The sequence below is a fragment of the Armigeres subalbatus genome, chromosome 2 (genome assembly GCF_024139115.2).
Source record: "Armigeres subalbatus isolate Guangzhou_Male chromosome 2, GZ_Asu_2, whole genome shotgun sequence".
NCBI lineage: Eukaryota > Metazoa > Arthropoda > Insecta > Diptera > Culicidae > Armigeres > Armigeres subalbatus.
Genome location: NC_085140.1, coordinates 431382687 through 431401398, shown reverse-complemented (window position 1 = coordinate 431401398; position 18712 = coordinate 431382687). Strand labels below are relative to the sequence as shown.

The following is an 18712-nucleotide window of genomic DNA, read 5'->3' as shown; positions in this document are numbered from 1 at the left end:
AGCACTACAATCTAAACATATTCATGGAAGATCGTTTAGAATTACTTCACAACTTACTAATTTTGGGCATTTTTTTTTTAAATTTGTGAACAGTCAAATCGGCTAATCCGTTCATAAGTTAAATCGTGAAGAAAGAAACATCAACTCAGCTTTATTTACATAGATGTTTCAACTTTAATAAATATTGGAAATGTATTGTTTCAGATAATAAACTTCATTTCCAAAAAAAATCGGAGTGAGCACCACGATATAAATATCGTGAAATATTTAATTTGAGAAAGGAGTAAACATTCCTTCCTTAGAGCATTAAACTGGTATCAGATGTGGCTGCTAACAACAAAACAGGCTCTCGAAAACGTTGATCGTGCATTCAGCACAGTTTATATGGTCGTGTTCCGTGGCGAGGAGCAAATGCATTCCAAATCTAACCCAAATCTAATCCATTCCAATCCAAATGTAATTCAAAATCAAATCCAAATGAATACAAATTCATTTCAAATCAAATACAAGTAGAATCCAAACCCATTTCAATTCAAATCCAATCTTATTCCAATCTAAATCCTAATCCAATTCAAATCCAATCTGAGTCGAATAAAAACCAATCTGAACAAAAATTGATTTAATTGATCAAATCGCATCCAAATCAAATTAAAATCCAATCCGTACACATTCAATACAAATCCAATCCAATCCTAAATCCGAATCAAATCAAATCCAAACCTAACCAAATTCGAACCAAATAATTTCCAAATCCAACCCAAGTTTAATCCATATCTAACCCAAATCCAATCTAAACCCATTCTGAGTCAAATCCAAATCAAATCTAAGCCCAATTTAAGTTCTATTTAAATCCAATTCCAATCCAATCCAAACTCAATTTGAAGCCAATCCAATTCAAATGCATTAAATACCAAATCCAAAACAAACCCAAACTAAATCCACATCCACTCCAAAACTAAACCCAATCAAAATCCAACCTGAGTCTAATACTAATGCAATCAAAATCAAATCCAATCCAATCCAAACCTATCGAATTACAAATCCAATTCAAACCCAACCAAAATCTAAACGAATTCTAATTCAAATCCAATTCAAATAAAATCCAAATCCAATCTAAATCCGATTCTATACCAACCCAAATCCAAATCAATCCAAATCTTAACCAAATCCAATCAAAATCCAATACAAATCCAAACAGAATCCTATCAAAATATTGTCTTAATTCAGATAGAATTAAATCCAAAATCAGCGAAATGTAAACCAAACCTAAACCAAAACCAATTGAAATCCAGTCCAAATTCAATCCAAATCCAATCCATATCTGATCCAAACCCAAATCAAATCCAAACCCAAACCGAATCAAATCCAAATTAAATCAAAATCCAATCTAAATCCAACCAATGCAAAGTCAATTTAAATTCAAATTCAATCAAAAATCAAATCCAGATCAAATTAAATCCTAAATCAACGAAATGTAGTCCAAACGGGTATACCCCGTTAGGCATAAGTACGTTAGGCACAAAATGATCCAAATAACAGCCCATGACATGAAGAAGGCAGAATTGTGCCAAACGTCCATCGTGTCTAACCAACGTACATTATGTCTAACGTCTGTTACGCCTAACGTCCATTATGCCTAACGTACTTATGCCTAACGGGATATACCCGTTTGGATTACATGTCGTTGATTTTGGATTTAATTTGATCTGGGTTTGGTTTTGGATTGGATTTGAATTTGAATTGACTTTGCATTTGTAGTGGATTTGGATTTGGATGGGTTTGGTTTGCATTTGTATAAGATTTGAGTTGGATTTGAATGGAATTTGGATCTGGATTTGGATTGGAGTTAGATTATCCGCTAGGCTAAGGAGGGCCCCTATAACTAAAATTGTGCTTTGGTATGGCTGAAAGTTGTTTGGCCTAATATGTCGTTTGATCAAACAAACCATTTGGCTGAAGCCCATCTAGTTTAAAATTATTTTGCCAAAAATGTCATTTGGACGAACAGTTCCTATAGTTCCTATAATGATCATGTGGCAGAAACGGTCATTTGGCAGAAACGGGCATTCGGCCGAACGTGACGTTCTGCTAAATTGGTCATTTTGTCGAAAAAGCCGTATAGTTCATTTGGCAGAAAATGTCGTTTGGCCAAAATGGTCAAATGGACAAACGTCCACTTTTTCGGTTCAGTTCGGCCGAATGTGGAGTAGCCATCGGGAAAGTAAGTACAGTGCGTGTGTTATTCGTCGCGGACGGAAGAAAAAAAAATCTATCTAATATTCGGTGGATCATGCGCTTGTATTGCGCTTTGCTCCGGTCAAGTAAGGGCAAGTAAGTACAGAATACTGCACGTCGGTTCGGTCGTCCAAAACGCGATCCTCCACAGTTTGCATATGCCATCGGGCATGCATGGTGACTATTGTCCATGCTCGGTTCATAGACACGTCGAACGATCTGGTATCGTTGTACTTTGTGCGGTCGAGAAGTAAATCAATTGATATGCGTTTGATCGTGTTCCTGCTCGGTGTGCAGGTAGTTAGTTTGTTCTGCTTTGTGCGGCCGAATCGTTAGTTAAAATCATTGTGTATAAAGAATGGCGCTGTCGTATCGCTTATCAGAGTGAATCCAGATCCAACGATGCCTACCTGATAATCCTTCCTGTGGTTTTTGTGGAGACGCAGAGGTAAACACGGTCTTCTTCCTACTCATATTGGTCGACATGGGTCGAGATTGCCGGTTTTGTAAAACAGTTGGACACTAATGTCTAACTTTTGGAAACTGTGTACAAAACGGCTTATTCGTTAAATTCACCTCATCGGGAGCCACGCAGGAAGCATTACGGAAGAATCGAGAAGCACGAAAAATTTGTTATTCGAGCGGGAAGACTGTGGAAGTGCGGATGATTGCTGCAGGAAGCAACATTCGATATGTTAGAGTCTTTGACCTTCCACCAGAAATACTGGATGAGGATCTATCTTTGTTACTCGGTCAATACGGTAAAGTGGAGGATTCAATTCGAGAAAAAATTCCAATGAATTTGGGTTTCGCTCACCTATACACGGGTGTACGAGGTGTCTTTATCGATGTTAAACGGGAAATACCGCAGTCGCTGGAAATCGCAAATCATAAGGCAAGGATTTTCTATGATGACCTTAAGAATAAGTGTTTCGAGTGCCAACGGGAAGGACATCGCAGAGATTCAGAAGCAACTCAAGAAATCGACATTTACGTACGCTGGAGTAGTATCGGAAACCTGGAGCATGAAGAAGGTATAAATGAGGAAGTCATCGAAGAAGTAGCTTTCGAAATTTTGGATGAGGAGATGCAGCAATATGTGGAAGAAGAAGAAAAATAGGAACCAACGAAACTAGTATTTAAAAACAAAACGGATCAGTTGTGGTTTGAGCGAAAAGATATTTTGAATTATACAGAGAAGAATGAAAAAATGTTGCGGGAGTATGCCGAGGAGCAACGGAAGAAGAAAGAGGAGGATCTACGAGAACAAACAATGTACGCAGCTCGCAAAAAAGTGCGAAAAACAGCAAATAATTAGAATAAGTTTGTTATTCAATAAGCAAATCGGCTCCGTAGAGTTTTTTGTAAAACAAATGAGCCTCAAATAAATAAATTTAAAAAAAATATAAAAAAAGAAAATTTGATTTAATCGAAATGAGCATACGTCTGAAAATGTCTTTCGGTCAACTGGTCATTTGGTCAAAAAAGGTGTTTGGCCGAAAGGGTTATTTAGCCTAAATGGTAGTTTGGCAGAAAGGCCATTTGGCGGAAAATGTTATTTGGCCAAACGGGTGGATATTTTCGACCATATCACCCATTCAGTAATCAACATTTGGCCGGTGGACCAAACGACATTCTTGATCTTGACCAAATAGAGAATGGGCCATCAACCATTTCAGCCAAACGACATTTTCGGCCTTATAACCTATTCGGCCAAACCAGCATTTCAAAAATCTCGTGCATACTCCAATGAATTTCCTAGGAAAATTTCGAACAATTTGACGTTTCAATCCACTTTTTTGTTAGTGTCCACAATACTGACAAATGCCGGCGCCGCCGCTTTCCGGACCGGCGCACAACTATAATCTCAACAAAGACTTTCCTTGAAGTCCAATACAATTTAATCCAGTTGACGATCCACGAAGCCAGATCAAGGCGGCTCTGCTTCAAGATAACAAAGCCGTGCCGAACTTATCAAAAGTCAATGTACACGGCATCTTCTTGCTGCCGCTTCTCGGTACTTTTAATAAAATAGTTCTGATGATGAAATCTGATCCAGAACACGACTCTTTGAAACGTCAACTGATTAACGAGAGTTGTAAACAGTGTCGTAACTGAAGTTTAATTAAGAAGTCTTTCGAAAGTTGAAATTCCAGAACTGAAATTTCAATAACCCGCGAACATTCTGAAGAACTTTCAATCAGGTCTAGTTTCGGGAAGCGATCAAAGCCGCTCGAAATAGTGACTAAATTACCAACGTTGATGAAAAAGAATAGTAACTTTCAATAAGACATAAGACAAAGGTGCTGTTTGAAACAACATTTAAACTAAAATGAATTTCCTTGTATGGAAAAATCATCCGTTCTCATCAACTACGCATCGCATCAATAACAAAGCTAAGTCAAAAAGCAACAAATAATTTTTAGATTTTTTGTACCCACGACTTATTTTACAGTTTTAAACAATAAAAGAGATTGATAATGGAAATATTACAATTATACCATCAGGTGTAGTAGCTGTTGTTAAAATGTTTTGAAAGTGCCTCAAGCGGAATTCTGTCCTATAGCAGTGACTTTTATTCAATGTTAGAGCAACAAAAAATCTCAATTCTAAGTACAATTTAAACCAAACGCGAAATTTTACATCAAATCATCCAATTGACTCACCGTAAGGTTTATATTATAAATTTGAAGCGAGATCAATGGCATTGTGGTGAATAATGTTTAGTATGACTACAAAGTTTTAGCAGCACCCTTTGTATGTCAAAATTAATATAGCGCCAGTGCTGATTTTCATACAATCAAGATTTTGATCCTTAAACATGAATTATTTATCACAGAATTAAGCAATTTTGTTTTTTCTTGGCTTTAATCCTACACCCCAAACTTTAAAAAAATGGAAATCCCGATTATTCTTCAACCTAATTACTATATGAGTGGCAGATGAATGCTGAACAGTAACCAACTAAAACAACAAGCAATCTAGAGTACATACACAGCCAAACTGCCCGGAGGATTTTTGCACGACTATAATATTGTTGTTCACCTCTTTTCTGCATCCACACGCTACGGCACTCTCGACTCAGGCAGCCATCAGAACGATAGGCATATGGAAATGCAAAAGATAGTTGACCCCGCGCGACCGTTGTTGTTGTTGTTCGCCGAACGAATGGAAACAGCTCTCGAAGTTAATGCCGCCGCCGCCGCCGCCGCACCGCAATGCTCGGTGGTACGTAGGTGTTGCAGCGAGCTCATCCTATGACAGTGAGTATAAATACTGTAGTGTGCCGCTGTGTTGTGATACGTGTTGGATTGGATCGCCGTAGCGGGTGATATCTGCAAGGGAACAAGTTTCACACCCTACCACCCACGCGCACATTATGGCGTGGAGTGGAGTGCAGTGCAAGCAAGCGAGGGAGCATTGACAGTGATGGCGACGCCGCCGATGAGGACAGTATTTTTCTTCGAACGAGCCAATTACACGGCCTGGCCATGCAGAAATGGGTGCGATGCTCCCCGAGTCGTCGAGCGAAGCGAATTTCGCATAATCGCGACAGGAGAGACACGTTCGCGACAAAACGGTTATGCGATTGTTGATGTTGTATGTTGACTGTGTGTGAGGTTAAATGCCGGACGCTCAAAAGGCGTAGTGAACGAAAAGTTCTGTCTGAAACTGAATGATGAAAGAGCACTCGCAGAAACGGAGTCCTAAGTGATGACGAAATGCTTTGACTCATCGAGATTTCCCCCCGGCGCGACGGCGGAGAACGTGGATGACTATTTGTCAAAGCAAGAACCGGATTTTCGAGCAGGCTGACGGCATATTCACTTGGCGAATGATAATATTAGCATCACCATCCTAAACAAATTTCTCATTCACTATATAAAGTAAATGCTTTCTTTAACTCGCTGCCACCCATATCAATAATCCGGCATGCGATGGCGAAGCATTCTTTGTTCATTAATGTAGCTAGGAGTTGTTCAGGGATCTAACATTTAAGTATTTTATCTGTAAGATCGCCTTTAGTGGTGAACAAAATTAGGTACTTGAGTTCAAAAGCACAAATCTCAACAAATAAGAACCAGATAATAGCAAAAAATCAATTCTACGTTGCAGTCTGTGTAAACATATTTTCAGTTGGGATATAAAAACATTTTCAGTTGTTATGATACGAGTTAAGGCAAAATCGGCTTTTTGGTTGCTATTCCAACAACTGATAACGCATGACAATTCCAGAGAAATTGAAAGTTATACAATAAGCACTTGTTTTCATGGCCTGTGAAAACATGTCACTTAGTATGTTCCCAAGTGGATTTCTAATCATCGGTCTGGATGTCTTAAGTAGGTATTACAACATTGGAATTTATCATCAATTTACGGCCTGGTGCGCCAAATTTTGAGAGCAAACGCTTAACCCCCCTGTTCCTAGCTATGCCAATGCCTTTCCATTCATTCTGTTCTGTCGATTCAGTAAAGATGCACGTCTTATTAGTTATTTTTACCAGCACCAGCACGTCGTCATCATCGTCGAAGGCTAATATTGCTGGCGAAAGAAAATCCGCATTTTATCGGATTATCTCCTCCGGTTTGGGGGGGGGCTCACCCCCGAGTCGACAGAAGGCGCGGCCCCTCGCGGCTGCTTCCCTATATCGATGATAATAATTCTCGCGGTATTGGTGCGTTGCTGGCGATTGGACCATCGGAACACATTTAAACATTTTGCGATTCGAGGAGCGGCCCCGCGCGCACTGTGCGGCAAGTCACGCGTCAATGATTCCGATGACGACCGTCAGTCATTCGGTCGGTCGTCGCAATATATGAGTGCCTGCCTACGTACATTCTGACTAGAAGCAGCAGCAGGGAGAGGCCTCGGAGCGGTTCCGGGACATTGACAGTGAAGTCGCTCCATCCATCGATGAGTGTGTGTTCGCTGAACTGGTGGTGGAGACTTTGGTTGCTGCCCCGGCCCCGGATTGTGCGGAGGGGGAAGGAAGGACGCCCGGGCCCGAGGCTAAAGCTGGTCGGTGAGATATAGTCATTTAATGGATGCTTCAGCAAACGGAGGGATTTACACACAACGTCAACGACGGCGATGAGGACCGTTAAGGTATTAAACTTTCCTGTCACTTGGTCCTGCTTCTTTATGAAAGTGCGTCTTTTATCGGGAGAATTCTCTAGAAGGAGTTGTTTGCAGCGTTACAAAAATTGTAAATTAATTTAATATTGTTTAATCTGTTTCGTTACCGAGCCGGATAATTAATTGAAATCTGATTGAGGTTCCCTGCGGAAAAATACGTCCTAAAATAGTATTTTAAGTGGATGATCCTCCCAGGTCAGCCTGTAGCGTACGCTCGCTTAGCCTATGCTTTCGTTGAATCTAAATCACTAATAGGATTTAATTAAATTATATGCCCTAAGCCTTTTCATTATTTCATTATACGGATTCTGATTTTTGCAGAACCTTTAGAGCTTTATTCCTTATATAGCGAAGCTATTTTCATATAATAAACCAGAATAACACCACTTCAATACTTTCATGTACCGTTTTGATTCAAATTCCGAACAGACTCATATTCCAAACACTTATCCGAAAGACTTATCAGAGACATTTCGTAATAATGACATAATTAGGCGAATTTTCTCGACAGGCGTACAGATCAAGGGCATTATAGTTGCCCAACAAGATAACGTTAAAATTTTGGAATTTAGGCCTTTAAAGGTGGTGCTCTTCTTCCCATCTGTTGGGTCAATCTGGAAAACGAGGGCTAGATTATAATATTGTATGTACGAACTTTCTTCTGGAAGGAGATTCTCTATTCATTCCGTGGATTCGCACAATTCACGTTGTTCTGGTTGCAGTGACTCATATATGACCAAATTTGGTTACGTATCAGTATCAGAAACTGATTAACAACATGTGTGTTGCTCGGGGTCTTTGCTTATGAAACCACCCCACCCGTTTTTGGCCCTTCAAACAGGAGTCTGATGAAATACAAACCATGATGCAAATCGCGATTCGAATCATGAATGATTCTCTGGGCCATGAGTTCTGATGAGTTTAGATACACGCATGATTTGAATCGCCGATGAGATTTGAGAATTTGAGATTTTACCAACACTGATTCCTAGGCTAACATTATCACCCGTTACCCCAATATGAAAATAAATAGATGTTATCCCTTGTCATAAGTCGAGTTAGTATACTACCCATTTAATTCCACCACTAAATATTCCAGGCGAAAATTATTATTCGCTCAATCCATTATATAACTTTCAAAGAACCGACCAAAAACCATAAAAAAATGTTTTTTTTACGGAAAAACGTCAGCTTTATAATGTTTTACTATCAAGTATTTTGTTGTAAACAATACATGTTAGGACGTGGTTGAAAAAATACCCCATCACCAATTGATGGGCCCCTCGTTTGTTAAGCAAGAAATCAATTTTATGGACCGCTCGATTTTTGACAATTCTTGACTCACTATAACTGTCATCTGCATTGATAAAAAATGGAGGCGGCCATATTGAATTCGGTCTATTAAAAACTGTTAAAAACTATATTTTCGCAGGGCTTGCAACCACCGATACTGAAAGTTAGATGCATCGTTTAGAAAGTTTAGCCTATGATGTGCTGGGTGTCCGAAAATCTCCTATGTTTTTCCTATCGAAAGTATGTACGGTTTACCAAAACAATTTTTGTTGCTCATGTGCTCTACGAACATGATGTCTAAGGCTCATAAGCTACGAAACCAGTCCCATGTTTTCATAAACCATTTTTGCCAAGTATGATTGTAGAGTATGTCAAAAACAGCATTTTGTTTGAGAGGCTCAAGATTTTTGAGCTTAACGGAGCTCTATTATTTTTATCAATGCAAATTGAGGTCCTCTTTCCAACGATTTGCTGATTTATAAGATCGGTTGACAGAAATGTCAGAAAAGAGTGATGGCAGTTTTAGTGAGTCGAAAATTGTCAAAAATCGAGGGATCCATAAAATTATTTCATAAAAAAACTAACGTGAGAAATATAACTCGGATCCTTCGTATATTTGTCAAAAGCTTTCATATGAACATACATTTAGGCACTTTTAAGAGTCTCGTGCAAATTATGGTCCGGTCTCAGCGAGAATCACTCATATTTTAATTTAACTCTCATCGACTCAAATTTGAGAATACAATTCCCTGACTCTCCCTGACTTTCCAGACCATTCCTCGAAAAATTCCAGGTATGAAAAAAGTTTTTTTTCAATTCCTAGAAGCGCATGAAAATCTCTGCATGTATAAACCGTTGAAGTCCATTATGAGTTCCTGAGCTACTGGAAGCCTAATCACCACTAGAAACAGAACATTTAGGATTTGGACAATATCGTAGGCAATTCTGGTCGTTCATAAAGATTCAATTTAATGCACAGAACTCCTGAAAATTTGTCATAATTCACATCTTTCCTAAATTGGCCAATTAATGTTTTCTAGTGCCTTCATCCACCATTGGGAATTCTCGCGGACTCCCTGGTGTCGCAATAGACCTCCAATACTACTGACGGACTTCTTCACATCGTTTTCATTATCTTTCTGGAACTTTGTGTGAAATCTTGTATCTTTTGACACGACTTTTGAACTTTTTCCAAACCATCGTGGAAACTTTGAGAAATCCTTCTAATGCCGTTAAAAAATCTTACGGATTAGGTGAACATCGAGAAACCTCCATGGCTCTCAAGTATACTTACAAAAGGAAATGTACTATATTAGATTTTTCATTAGAGTTAGTAGAGTTCATTAGAGAATTAAATGAAATTTCGCTATATCATTCATTCATTTTCATCATTTTCATTTATTTAGTCTACATCTATACAGATAACACTGAATCAACAATTTGACGCCACAATACACGGTTCGAGGCCGCATCTCTCCATCCTCGAATACGCCCCACGCTCGCCAAGTCGTTCTGCACCTGGTCTGCCCATCTCGCTCGCTGCGCTCCACGTCGTCTCGTACCTGCCGGATCGGAAGCGAACACCATCTTTGCAGGGTTGCTGTCCGGCATTCTTGCAACATGCCCTGCCCATCGTACCCTTCCGGCTTTAGCTACCTTCTGGATACTGGGTTCGCCGTAGAGCTGGGCGAGCTCATGGTTCATTCTTCGCCGCCACACACCGTCTTCTTGTACACCGCCAAAGATGGTCCTAAGCACCCGTCTCTCGAATACTCCGAGTGCTTGCAAGTCCTCCTCGAGCATTGTCCATGTTTCATGTCCGTAGAGGACTACCGGTCTTATTAACGTCTTGTACATGACACATTTGGTGCGGTGGCGAATCTTTTCGACCGCAGTTTCTTCTGGAGCCCGTAAGTAGGCCCGACTTCCACAGATGATGCGCCTTCGTATTTCACGACTAACGTTGTTGTCAGCCGTCAGCAAGGATCCGAGGTAGACGAATTCCTCGACCACCTCGAAGGTATCCCCGTCTATCGTAACACTGCTTCCCAGGCGGACCCTGTCGCGCTCGGTTCCACCCACAAGCATGTACTTTGTCTTTGACGCATTCACCACCAGTCCAACTTTTGTTGCTTCACGTTTCAGGCGGGTGTACAGTTCGGCCACCTTTGCAAATGTTCGGCCGACAATGTCCATGTCATCCGCGAAGCAAATAAATTGACTGGATCTGTTGAAAATCGTACCCCGGCTGTTACACCCGGCTCTCCGCATGACACCTTCTAGCGCAATGTTGAACAACAGGCACGAAAGTCCATCACCTTGTCTTAGTCCCCGGCGCGATTCGAACGAACTGGAGTGTTCGCCCGAGATCTTCAGATCTTCGCTATATCATAGGTACATCAAATTATTTCATAAGGAATGACTCTTGCGATTGATAATCATATCAAAGTATTTGAACGAACTTTCAGAACTTCTTTTGTTTGATGGGAACATGATTGAGTCGCTAATAATAAGGAAACTGCAAAAAAAATCAAATTGACTTTGATACAAAACCATTCCAACTAAATAATCTAAAATATTAAAGGGGACTTTAAAAAACTATTTGGATCAGGTCTCAACAGTGACCATTTGAGCAACATGGCTTTGAAACCTCTGCTATTGTTTAGTGATTAGTAGAAACAAACTCGATTACCATGGGGAACATGAAAAGGGCCCAGAGTAAACTTTTAGTTTAGAGACTGCCTACGGCCACACAAAAAAAAGCTTTATAGCTTGATAGTAGAGGTAGTTGTCGACTGTAACTGCCTCGGAGTATTGTTTATCGGCTATGCAGTCTGATGACCAGCAGTTATATTAATTCCGATCCGACGTTTATGTACCTTTATTGGTCCTTTTTCAATGGATTAAAATTGGTTCAGAATTTCATTGTCATATATGTCCTTAGTTTAGTATATTGCTCGAATTTTAAAAAAATCACTATAAATTTGCAATATTGGCTTTTGTGATTTTTTTCCCTGACCTCAATCTAATATCCCTGATTTTCCCTGACATTCCAGGTCCAATATGAAATTCCCTGACTTTTCAGGTTTTTTCAGGTAGTCGACACCCTCTACAACCCAAATTTTTGTTTTCGCTCAAAATTACTACTTTGGTTTCTAAAATCGACTTGATAGCGCTGTGGACAGTGAAAAATATTTATTCGCAATACCATCAATTTAACATTTTGATTTTTTTAGAATTTTTTCTTAGTTTTTCATCCAATGAAATAATTTCATGAATCTATTCATTTTATTTTATTTTTCAACGTATTTAGAGTTTGAAAATTCTCATTCAAAGTCAACTTATTAATTTTTTTTAATTTTCAAGGTTATTTTTTAATTTTCCGTGTATGAAGTTGGATAAGTATTTTAGAGTGTATCATTCACTCTTATAGCATTCTATTGAATAAGGTTAGTTGAGGAAAAATACTAAACTACAAATATTCCAATCTTCAAAGGTATACGAGCAAAAACGCGGAGGAACAAAAATTGCTCATTTTTCAATTATTTTTTAATATTGTGTAGAATTTTCAAAATTGACTTTTTGAAATCTGAACAATTGAAAATTACACAAAAACAATCAAAGTACCCTGTCTAAAGGCGGTCTTGGGCGGTAGAGGATTAATTTATTCATAAATCTAACGATTGTTTTACTACCTTAGCAGTTTCAAAATAGCCTACCTACTATTTTATCCACTGGAAAACTTCCTCAATTCTCCCTCCCATACCCAGAGGTAGATTGAAGAGGGACGCTGTAGCTCTTCCCCCTACAAGCTATGAGTCGGTATGGTATGGCAAGGTATGAAGTCAATGTTTCTCCGAAAGACGCCGAAGGAGGCAAGCGATTTCTTGACGGATCGCACTTCTTTATCCCGACGTGTAACACAAGTTAGCAAACACAGTCAACTCAACACTACTGTTCAACTTACTACCATCTTTCAATCACCGAAATCACCAACGTCCTGAATACTCCTCACAATTCTGAGCACTACGGATCTTCTATGCCGAGCGACACTTTATCCATGAGTCATGACCGCTTTTCGGGCACCCCGGAAACATCATTCCGGGTTATATTTCCAACCGTTTCAGCGTCTAGGGCATTCCGGGCACTTCATCTTGGTAAATAAGTCCCACCTCTTACTTCGCTCGGAGACCTTGCTCCGAATTTCTTTATCCGCTCCTCCTACTTCCCTGGGACTACTCTCCCAGAAAACATAAATCACCCAAGTAACTACTAACTATTCTCGACTTCTCCTGGTACAATCTGAGTGCTCCAACTTTACCAACAAAAGTAGTTTCTTTCCCATGACCCACCGCAGCTTCACTAAATCGTCATCAGAGTTATCTTCTCTTCAATTTGCTAATCAAACAGCCTCCAAGCAGCCCATGCCATACAATCCCCACGCTCACGCCGGAGATCAAGTTTTATTTTCAAAGGAACATCGATGGTTTCTGGAACAACTTGCCTGACCTCGAGCTGGTCACCAAAGGCAGCTCTCCTTGGGTAACATGTCTCCGATAAGTAAATCGCACAACTACGGCCTCTATGGACCGGACACTGCGAAGAAAATACAAATGGATCGTCAAGATTGGTACAAATATCTGGCACTCAATGGCAATTCCGACTTCTCGGCCGGCAGTATACCAGTCACATTTATTTTACAATGTGCTCTATCCCACGAATAAAATAGCAGTTGATTGGGGACAAAAATACCCACCATCCAGCCGCGCTCAGTCTAGATTGGGTAGTCGTGGTGTTGTCTTCCTCAAATCATTCCTTGATACTGACTTGGTACCCCTCCACGGTGCTTTCGCCACTTTCTTCAATGGCCCTTACGCAACAGCTGGCTCAGTTTCAGCAGATGCATCTCCCCCTCTCCCCCTCCAAGAGATTCCGCTGGCCCAACGATGACGCTAATCATCCTTCGCGGGTAGTCGGAGAAGACTAAACGTGTAGTTAAAGCCAGAAGGAAGGCCCTCCTTTCGCTAAGAAGAGTGTTTTCCCTGGACACTATGAATGTCGGACGATCATGCAGGACGCCAAGAAGAAACAATGGGAGACTTTTTTCGTCTCTATTAGCTCCTTCTATACTGCAGCGAAAATGTGGGGTAAAGTAAACTCACTTGGTGGTTAGAGACAGTCCGCTCTTATCCATTAGGAACTTCAGGGAAATATTGTTTCCAGTCCTCCAGGGCACACCGATACCCTCGGGGTGTATTTTGCTTGTGTGTGGAAGGCACCAGTTATCAGGCCCCAGCACCAAGTTAGGAGAAAACCCCATCACAAACCGTTAGAATATAACAGTTCTAGGAGTATCCAGCAGTTCACGTTCCTCACACACTTTCAATCCGTAAAAGTCAGCTGGCGGACCAAGCTTTACTTTACTTATGGATCCTGTACACCTCCGGTGGTGCAAAGGGCCGACTTGAAACATCTCCATCCTGTGCGTTGCCCGGCTATCGCTTTAACCTGTTTCCAGGTTAGATTTCGGTCGACTTCTTTTATTTCTTTATTGAGGCTTCGCCGCCATGAGCCTCTGGGTCTGCCTCTGCTGCGATGTCCCGCTGGGTTCCAGTCTAATGATTGTTTACAGATTTCGTTTCCGCCCCTACGTAGAGTGTGGCCGACCCAGCCCCACTTCCGATCCCGAATTTCTGTTGCAATCGGCCTCTGGTGACAACGATGATGGAGCTCGTTGTTTGAGATCCAGTTGTGAGGCCACCAGGCCCGAATTATATACCGCAGGCATGTGTTAATGAACAACTGCAGCCGTTGAGTGTTCTCCACTGATACACACCATGTTTCGCTAGCGTATAACAGAACAGATTTCACGTTAGAGTTGAAAATTCGTATTTTGGTGCGTTCACTTATCTGCCTGTTTTTCCAGATATTTCTTAAACTCGCAAAGGTCTTGCTTTCTTGGTCCGTGCGCCTATGTCGATGTTGGTACCGCCGTCTGACGCCATTTGGCTACCAAGATATTGGAAGCTTTCAACATTCTCCACTGGTTGCCCAGCTACTGTGAAACTGGGAGGAGTCACCGTGTTTACATCCAACGATTTGGTTTTGTTGACGTTGATGACTAAACCTGCCGAGGAGGAGCGCTCGGCAAGGTCGTTGAGCTTACTCTGCATATCAGAGCGCCGTTGCGCGAGGAGTGCAACATCATCCACCAATTCGAAGTCGTTACGTTTCATCGTCGATTACGATGAGGAACAGTAACGGTGATAGAATACATCCTTGCCTCACACCAGCTACGACCCGGATAGGGTCGGACAGGACCCCATTGTGCAGCACTCTATACGAAAAGGCCTCGTACTGTGCTTCGATGAGGCCGATGATTTTCTCAGGAACCTCCTTGCGTCTCAGGGCGCCCCACATATTCTCGTGATTGAGACGATCGAAAGCTTTTTCGTAGTCAATGAATACCAAGTAAAGGGACTCTTGGAATTCGTTGACCTGCTCCAGAATAATGCGGAGCGTGACAATATGGTCCACACAGGATCTTCCGGCTCGCTGCCGCCTGAGAGTCGCATCGATCTTCTCCTGAATCCGGGCTAGGTTAATTTTGCACAGAACTTTGAGAACGGTACGCAGCAGCATAATGCCTCGCCAGTTATCGCATACAGTCAGGTCACCCTTTTTGGGCACCTTCACTAAGATACCTTGCATCCAGTCGACCAGGAAAGTTGCGGTGTCCCAGATATTACGAAATAAACGATGCAGTAGTTGAGCGGATGTCATGGGGTCAACTTTGACCACTGGGGCTTTATTCGATTTCATGCTTTGGATGGCTGTTTGAATCTCTAGCAGTGATGGAGCTTCGGTATTGACGCGTGTTATACGTCGGATCCTAAGCAGATCATGCCGAGGTGGTGATGGCCTGGCTGGCACTTGAAAAAGTTGTTCGAAGTGCTCGAACCAGCGTTTCAGCTGGTCAGTTGGGTCGGTCAATAACTGATCATTCGCGTCTTTCACAGGCATCGTTGCATTCATCTTCGCCCCGCTTGAGCGTCGTGAGATATCGTAGAGGAGGCGAATGTCCCCGGTTGCGGCGGTTCTCTCTCCTTCGTCGGCCAGAGAGTCTGCCCACGCTCGCTTGTCCCGTCTCATCGGTGATCCATTGTTTTCTCTGGGAGCGTAGTTCGCCCAGATTGTTCTCGCTGGTGGCGATGAAGGCATTCTTGATGGCGGTCCATTGGTCTTCCACGCTGCCACCTTCCGGAATATCTGCAGCACGCGTCTCCAGTTCTTCAACGAAGGACCGTTTCACCGTGGCATCTTCCAGTCGGCGTGTGTTGAATCGTCGTCCAACTCTTTCCTCCTGCCGACGAATCTGCGCATTGCGCAGGCGTATTTCGCCGATGAGGAGGTGATGATCAGACGCGATATCGGCACTACGTTTATTCCGTACATCAAGAAGGCTCCGTTTCAATTTTCGGGTGATGCAGATGTGGTCTATTTGATTTTCTGTCAAGCTGTCACGGGAGACCCACGTGACCTTGTGAACCGGTCGATGAGGGAAGAGCGATTCCCCGATCACCATTTGAACATTTTTCTGAAAAATCCATCGCTCAACTCCTCTACCACCATCTTGCGAGCATGTTACACGAAACAATGTTTCGTATGACATTGTCACCAGAAGGCGCTAGAGTGAAATATCAAACTCGAAGGATTATGACGCTAGCGCCCCTTGTTGTGAAACGCACAAACAATCGAATTCAAATTGGTCGTTGAAGTTATGCACGATGGTATTTTCTCTAGTGTTACGTCTGTTTGTTTGTGGCTCAGTGGTTTTATTTCCCACAACGAGATGGCGCGTCTGCATGTTGATGAAAGTTTATTCGAATTTAGGAAATTTCTCCAGGTATTCCTCAGGAAATACCTGTAGCAATTCATTTGTATATTCCATTCGGAATTTTTTTCCAGTACTTTCTAAGAAATTTCCTACTGAAATCCCTTCAAAAATTACGAATATTTAATAATTACGTTAGGACTTCATTTAGAAATTCTTTCAGGAAATCCTGTTTAAATTATTCCAGAAAAAATTCTAAGGAAATTCCTAATTATAATTAAACGAAATTTAGAATGAATTTCCAAAGAAATTCCTGAAGGAACTTTAGAAAGATAGGATATGAGGAAATATTCAAAGAAGACAAGGATTCAGATTAGCAGGATTAGCCGATTATTTTCCAGCTGCGAAACGGACACAGCCGGTTCTAACATAACTTTGGCGGGAACCTCTTCCGGATATCATGACAATGTCCCTGGGGAAGCCTACGGAATCCCTACCAGCCAGCGTTAGGAACAAATACAGCCAGTTAGGAATGATACAGCCAGCCTTGAAGCCATTATCTGATACCTTAAAGATGGGGCCCGTATTATTGGTTTTTGATGGATACGTCCTATTGTTTAACTCTTCTCTTATGTAGTGGTTTAATGGTGTCGTCGAAAAATTGTGTTCAAAGGATATACAGATCCCGGAAAGTCACCTAAGCTGGCAGAAAGGTAGGGTGTGAGTAAGAAAGCCGTGTGAATAGCGATCAGAAAGTTCGGTGAGAATAAAACTTGTTGCGAGGAAATCGGTTAAGGATTACTTTGCGAAAAGTTGTCTAATACTATTTTAAGCTTTTGTGCACACACATACACACATACGTACACACGGACAGACGGACATTTGCTCAGTTCGTTTAGCTGAGTCGATTGGTATATAACACTATTGGTCTCAGAGGCTTCTATAAAAAGTTCGTTTTCCGCGTGAAATGATAGCCTTTGGGTACAACTTCGTTGTACGGGAAAGGCAAAAAAGGTTTGGATAAAAGTATACAGAAGGCGTTCGAGCAAAACAAAATAAGGTTTTAGTGTGGGATGTGGTTAAAATATGTAGCACTTCGAACCCAAACGTGTATCGTGCAAATTTTCCAAGTCCAAATTTTCGAATATATAAAAAGTAAGAGCAGTCGAAACGCAGTCAAAAACAAGAATCAAACAGAGCCAGAGTGAGCAACTATAACGACATGTTGCTGGCTGGGAGTTCGAACTGCATAATTATGCATGACGAAACCTACGTAAAATTCGATTACAAATCATTGCCGGAGGCACAATATAATTCGGTAGAAAGGCAAATATTGGATAGTGAGGCTAACACGATCAGTACTGCAAAAGGTTGTGATCGTCATAAGACAGCAAAGCGTGGGTTCTTTGATCAATTTCGCATTATGAAACGATGTTATGCTATGTTTTAAAATTTAAGTTTCTAAATTATTATTTCTAAATTATTATATACAAAGATTAATGATGAATAATGAATATAATATTCCTTTAATTCATTTGAAAGTGGTAATAAACACTAAAATAAAGCAGATATTGCAAACTTATATGCCCTGTCACGGAATAAATATTGTTTTAGATTTTTGTAGCATAGCTTTCATCCTTCGCGTTTCTTCTATAGATATTGAAAGGGGCTGACTAAACACTGAACACGATGATACCTTTATGCCCAGGGAAGTCAAGCCCAAAAATTCCAATTCCAGCCCGAAAATTTCCTAGACCGGACCGGGAATCGAACTCAGCCACCTTCACCATGGTAATGCTTTGTTGCTGCGCATCTTACCGCACGGTTAAGGATGGTCACTTTACCGTGTCGTTCCGTGGTATAACTGTTATAAACTATATTTTTTCGACAAAATTTGCAATCTAAGACTACTGTACAAAGAATAATATTTATTATCTTTATGAATACTTTCATAAAATGAAGTACCTACTAAGTATTAAGCAAGATTGAATAAGAAGTACTAAGTATTCCAAATCAATTCGTAAATATTTAAATAAATCACACATTCGCAATTTGAGTATTAATTTTACAGCCAGCGAATGCTTCCTCAATCTCGATGCAAACTAATCCCATCGACCAGATGCGGCATTGCGGTTTCATGCCATTATAGGAAATACGTAGCGAAGCCAACAGCCCTTCACTCGGCTAATGCCGGCCATTTGTCCGTCTGTGTG

At 41.1% G+C, this 18712-nt stretch overlaps 1 protein-coding gene across 2 annotated transcripts in view; it reads right to left on the bottom strand.

Annotated features, from left to right (window-relative positions):
- The window catches only part of LOC134213570 (putative uncharacterized protein DDB_G0288537), an 816291-nt gene that overhangs the window by 778231 nt on the left and 19348 nt on the right, over window positions 1–18712 (bottom strand). The gene's annotated exons all lie outside the window — the stretch shown is intronic.